The 6,273-nt window shown below is 35.6% G+C and overlaps 1 non-coding gene across 1 annotated transcript; it reads right to left on the minus strand.

The window, feature by feature from the left end:
• Positions 1 to 2,165: 2,165 nt before the first annotated feature.
• On the minus strand, positions 2,166 to 2,272 carry LOC139894818 (small nucleolar RNA R71). Its single transcript, XR_011775299.1, has one exon. It is a non-coding gene; the product is annotated as a small nucleolar RNA R71 (small nucleolar RNA).
• Positions 2,273 to 6,273: the final 4,001 nt, after the last annotated feature.

The raw sequence follows: 6,273 nt of genomic DNA on the forward strand, positions 1-6,273 counted from the left end.
GAAGAAGGAGCTTGAATTGATCAAAGTCTCGGGTTTTAAAGTTGTTCACCTCGTTCCTAGCTACGTTTTGGTAGTTGTGGTAAGTTCTAACTCCGAATTTCATTGTTTGATTTTGATAATCAAGTTAGGGTTTGAACTTAAATTGATGAGAAACCCATTTAAACTCTTGGAGTGAGTTTAGTGATGCTAGTAATCGGGTTTGTGTTATTGTTGGTGGATTTTGGGTTGGTGAACTAATTGGCCATGATTAGGACTTGGCCATGATTAGGACTTGAAATTGGGTTTAATCACTTAAGTTAGTGATTATGGAAGTATTGAAACCCATTTAGGGTTATTTGGTTGACTAGTTTTGACTTTGGGTCAAAATTAGGGTTTAGTGATGATTATGACCCAATTGGCTATTTAATGAGGTTTATAAACTTAAAATGGATTAAGTTGAAGTATAAAACCGAGTTAAAGGTGTTTTGGTGTTAAAACTTGTAAATGGTGAGATTTTGACCTTATGGGTCAAAATTAGGATTTATGGGCAATTTGGAGATTTGTAAGTGTTTAACACTTGTGTTCGGGTTTAATTGGCGTATTAGGACCATTCTCACTCGTGTTAGTGATTATTGGTTAATTTTGGGCGCGGTTTGTACTTGGAAGTGCATTTGGATCGAATTTGCACTAAGTGTCAAATTGGGTTGGTTTGTAAATCCAATCTAAGTGTGTTGTTGAATTTGTGATAATGGAATAGGTACTTTCCATTGGCGAGGTGCGGATTACTTGGAAGCATTCATCAAGGCGACAAGGTTAGTGTTAATATCCTATGTGCATATGTATGTGTAGGATGGGTGCGGGTCGGGTGAAGTGGTCCTCGGTTATAGAGATCACTTCACATATAGGTGGATTTGATAGACTTGCGTTTAGATCCAATTGGCACGGTTGTGCGTTTTGGTTGACCACCTTTGGCGAGGTACGCGTTTTGTGTGTACACTATCACACGTGGTTGTGATGTGGATGATATAACCCCAATGGCGAAGGGTTTTGAGTTGGAGAAGTGAATCGCGTGTAGTTCGGATTCACGATGACGCGTGTAGTTCGGTCATCTTATCAAAATGAATCTCGTGTAGTTCGGATTCATGGTGACTCGTGTAGTTCGGTCATCTTATTGAGGTAGTAATCTCGTGTGGTTTTGGATTACTAAGGCTCGTGTAGTTCGGCCAACCTCGATGTTGTGAAGATAGTAATCTCGTGTGGTTTCGGATTACTAAGGCTCGTGTAGTTCGGCCAATCTTCATTGTGGTATTTGGTTCTCGGTATTGGGTTAAGGTGTTAACCTTGTTCGTTTATATTGTTATATATTAATGTATTGTTGTGTTGTAGCTAACCCTCCGGGTGTAGCTATTTGGCGTGGTTCACATCGTCGTTGGTGAACTTATAATTGTTGTTGTATCTTTAGCTCGTTGCTTAGAGATCGTACGGTATGCTTAATGTAGTGCCTTATATATGGATGCTTCGGTATGCGGTATTTGTTATTTCGTGGCGTGTTCATTTTATGCATATATATGTATGTAGTATATTATCATTCACTAAGCGTTAGCTTACCCTCTCGTTGTTGACTCTTTTTATAGATTGCATGCAGATGGTGGCTCGGGTAAGCGCGAGGATTAGAGGACTTGCATAGTTGCTTTAGAAGATCTTACTTTTGGATTGATTAGGATTGGGTAGCGTATCCCCAATCGCCATGCTCGGTCTTTATTTTGTGTTAAAATCATGTGGTCGAAAACTTGTATTTTGTACGAAAGTCGTAAAACGGCCGATGTGGGCCCGGTCTCGTAAAACTCATTTTATTATTGGAACGTGTTAGTTTTAACTAATATAAATTGTTGTGAAAAGCGTTTGGTCTAAAAGTGTCGGGAAGTCGAAGATCTTTTCGGGAAAAATGGACATTTTGATCAGAACTGTCACAGGCCTTGTGCGCGCCGCGCACAGGCAGTGGTGCGCGCCGCGCACCCTTCTGTCCAGTTTAAATTTTTTTTTTATTTCCGCGTTTTTGGTTGGTTAACGGGTTGGGTTGTTACAAAAAACTTGGTTCGAGGGGTTAGAACCCAACTCTATTCACCTCATGGGAGGAATTGGCAACAACTTTCTTAATCAAGTACTTTTCCCCATCAAAACAAATTAGACTTAGGAATGACATCGTAAACTTTCAACAAGCATACGATGAATCACTCTACACTGCATGGGAACGATTCAAACATTTGCTTCGAAGATGCCCAAATCACCGTCTTGAGAGCTCTGATCAGATTTTGACCTTCTACAAAGGTCTAAATCAGAACAGACAGTCTACTCTTGATGTTGTTTCACAAGGTAACTTCATGAAATTCACCGCAGACGAGGCAAGGAGATTGATCGAGGAGATGACTATGCACCATCATGATTGGAACACGGAAGAGCACATTTCATCAGCAACACCGCTTTCCGCCTCCGATCCTATCGAAAATAAAACCATCAAATTTCTCTCGGACCAAATAGAAAACCTCACTAAAAAAATCGAAGAGCTAAAGAAACTCCCACAACATGTGTCTCAAGTGCAATTATGCCAGAATTGTACTGACCCACATCCGGCTTAGGTATACGAGGCTGAATGTGAGGACTCTAATGTCTACTCTTATAAGATCCTAGCTCATCCGCACAACCCACCCACTAAACCCACTACCCTACCAGAGACAAGTCAAGACGATGTCCTACTGCGAATCATCCACATGATCACAACAAGACAAGACGCAGCTGACTTAGTCATGACTAATCACTTGAGTAGTCTTGAAAATTAAATAAGCCATCTACATTAACGTCTCGATTCTCTAGGTTGTCCTAAAAATGACTCAAAGGTGGCACATAGCCAACTCTCATATTCTTTTAAGGAGAAAAAACTAACTAATACCCATGCGGTAGTAGTCATTGAGTCATCACCTAAAACACCCATTCCATTCCCGGGCCGTCTCAAGCAAAGACATTACAAGATGAAATCTTTCAAGCTTGACGGTAAATTTTTGGACACTGTGTCTAAAAATCCTCATAGTAAGAAGTTATTTAGGAAACTCTTATCAACTAAGGATAAGGTACCCGAAGTACCCAATGTCCCGCTGAACGTGGATTGTTCAGCCATTCTCTTAAATACTCTTCCTGAAAAACTAGGGGATACTGGACGATTTACCCTTCCTTGTCCTATCTACCAATCTGGTACTATCTATTCTCTCGCTGACCTTGGTGCTAGCATCAATCTCATGCCCCACTCAATGTTCCAGAGACTGGAAATTAGAAACCTTATGTAGTGACCCGAACTTTTCCATGTTTATATATATTAATTGAGATTTATATTTACATGATTAAATGTTTCCAACATGTTAAGCAATCAAACTTGTTAAGACTTGGTTAATTGAAATATGTTTCATATAGACAATTGACCACCCAAGTTGGCCGGTGATTCACGAACGTTAAAACTTGTAAAAACTATATGATGACATATATATGGATATATATATATATATAGTTAACATGATACTATGATAAGTAAACATATCATTAAGTATATTAACAATGAACTACATATGTAAAAACAAGACTACTAACTTAATGATTTTTAAACGAGACATATATGTAACGATTATCGTTGTAAAGACATTTAATGTATATATATATCATATTAAGAGATATTCATACATGATAATATCATGATAATATAATAATTTAAAATCTCTTTTGATATTATAAACATTGGGTTAACAACATTTAAAAAGATCGTTAACCTAAAGGTTTCAAAACAACACTTACATGTAACGACTAACGATGACTTAACGACTCAGTTAAAATGTATATACATGTAGTGTTTTAATATGTATTTATACACTTTTGAAAGACTTCAATACACTTATCAAAATATTTCTACTTAACAAAAATGCTTACAATTACATCCTCGTTCAGTTTCATCAACAATTCTACTCGTATGCACCCGTATTCGTACTCGTACAATACACAGCTTTTAGATGTATGTACTATTGGTATATACACTCCAATGATCAGCTCTTAGCAGCCCATGTGAGTCACTTAACACATGTGGGAACCATCATTTGGCAACTAGCATGAAATATCTCATAAAATTACAAAAATATGAGTAATCATTCATGACTTATTTACATGAAAACAAAATTACATATCCTTTATATCTAATCCATACACCAACGACCAAAAACACCTACAAACACTTTCATTCTTCAATTTTCTTCATCTAATTGATCTCTCTCAAGTTGTATCTTCAAGTTCTAAGTGTTCTTCATATATTCTACAAGTTCTAGTTACATAAAATCAAGAATACTTTCAAGTTTGCTAGCTCACTTCCAATCTTGTAAGGTGATCATCCAACCTCAAGAAATCTTTTTTTATTAAAGTAGGTTATCATTCTAATACAAGGTAATAATCATATTCAAACTTTGGTTCAATTTCTATAACTATAACAATCTTATTTCAAGTGATGATCTAACTTGAACTTGTTTTCGTGTCATGATTCTGCTTCAAGAACTTCGAGCCATCCAAGGATCCGTTGAAGCTAGATCCATTTTTCTCTTTTCCAGTAGGTTTATCCAAGGAACTTAAGGTAGTAATGATGTTCATAACATCATTCGATTCATACATATAAAGCTATCTTATTCGAAGGTTTAAACTTGTAATCACTAGAACATAGTTTAGTTAATTCTAAACTTGTTCGCAAACAAAAGTTATTCCTTCTAACTTGACTTTTAAAATCAACTAAACACATGTTCTATATCTATATGATATGCTAACTTAATGATTTAAAACCTGGAAACACGAAAAACACCATAAAACCGGATTTACGCCGTCGTAGTAACACCGCGGGCTGTTTTGGGTTAGTTAATTAAAAACTATGATAAAATTTGATTTAAAAGTTGTTATTCTGAGAAAATGATTTTTATTATGAACATGAAACTATATCCAAAAATTATGGTTAAACTCAAAGTGGAAGTATGTTTTCTAAAATGGTCATCTAGACGTCGTTCTTTCGACTGAAATGACTACCTTTACAAAAATGACTTGTAACTTATTTTTCCGACTATAAACCTATACTTTTTCTGTTTGGATTCATATAATAGAGTTCAATATAAAACCATAGCAATTTGATTCACACAAAACGGATTTAAAATGAAGAAGTTATGGGTAAAACAAGATTGGATAATTTTTCTCATTTTAGCTACGTGAAAATTGGTAACAAATCTATTCCAACCATAACTTAATCAACTTGTATTATATATTATGTAATCTTAAGATACCATAGACAAGTATACAATGTTTCTACCTATCATGTCGACACATCTATATATATTTCGGAACAACCATAGACACTCTATATGTGAATGTTGAAGTTAGCTATACAGGGTTGAGGTTGATTCCAAAATATATATAGTTTGAGTTGTGATCAATACTGAGATACGTATACACTGGGTCGTGGATTGATTCAAGATAATATTTATCGATTTATTTCTGTACATCTAACTGTGGACAACTAGTTGTAGGTTACTAACGAGGACAGCTGACTTAATAAACTTAAAACATCAAAATATATTAAAAGTGTTGTAAATATATTTTGAACATACTTTGATATATATGTATATATTGTTATAGGTTCGTGAATCAACCAGTGGCCAAGTCTTACTTCCCGACGAAGTAAAAATCTGTGAATGTGAGTTATAGTCCCACTTTTAAAATCTAATATTTTTGGGATGAGAATACATGCAGGTTTTATAAATGATTTACAAAATCGACACAAGTATGTGAAACTACATTCTATGGTTGAATTATCGAAATCGAATATGCCCCTTTTTATTAAGTCTGGTAATCTAAGAATTAGGGAACAGACACCCTAATTGACGCGAATCCTAAAGATAGATCTATTGGGCCTAACAAACCCCATCCAAAGTATCGGATGCTTTAGTACTTCGAAATTTATATCATATCCGAAGGGTGTCCCGGAATGATGGGGATATTCTTATATATGCATCTTGTTAATGTCGGTTACCAGGTGTTCACCATATGAATGACTTTTATCTCTATGTATGGGATGTGTATTGAAATATGAAATCTTGTGGTCTATTATTATGATTTGATATATATAGGTTAAACCTATAACTCACCAACATTTTTGTTGACGTTTTAAGCATGTTTATTCTCAGGTGATTATTAAGAGCTTCCGCTGTCGCATACTTAAATAAGGACGAG

Source organism: Rutidosis leptorrhynchoides, chromosome 2, assembly GCF_046630445.1.
Source record: "Rutidosis leptorrhynchoides isolate AG116_Rl617_1_P2 chromosome 2, CSIRO_AGI_Rlap_v1, whole genome shotgun sequence".
In the NCBI taxonomy this organism is placed as follows: Eukaryota; Viridiplantae; Streptophyta; class Magnoliopsida; order Asterales; family Asteraceae; genus Rutidosis; species Rutidosis leptorrhynchoides.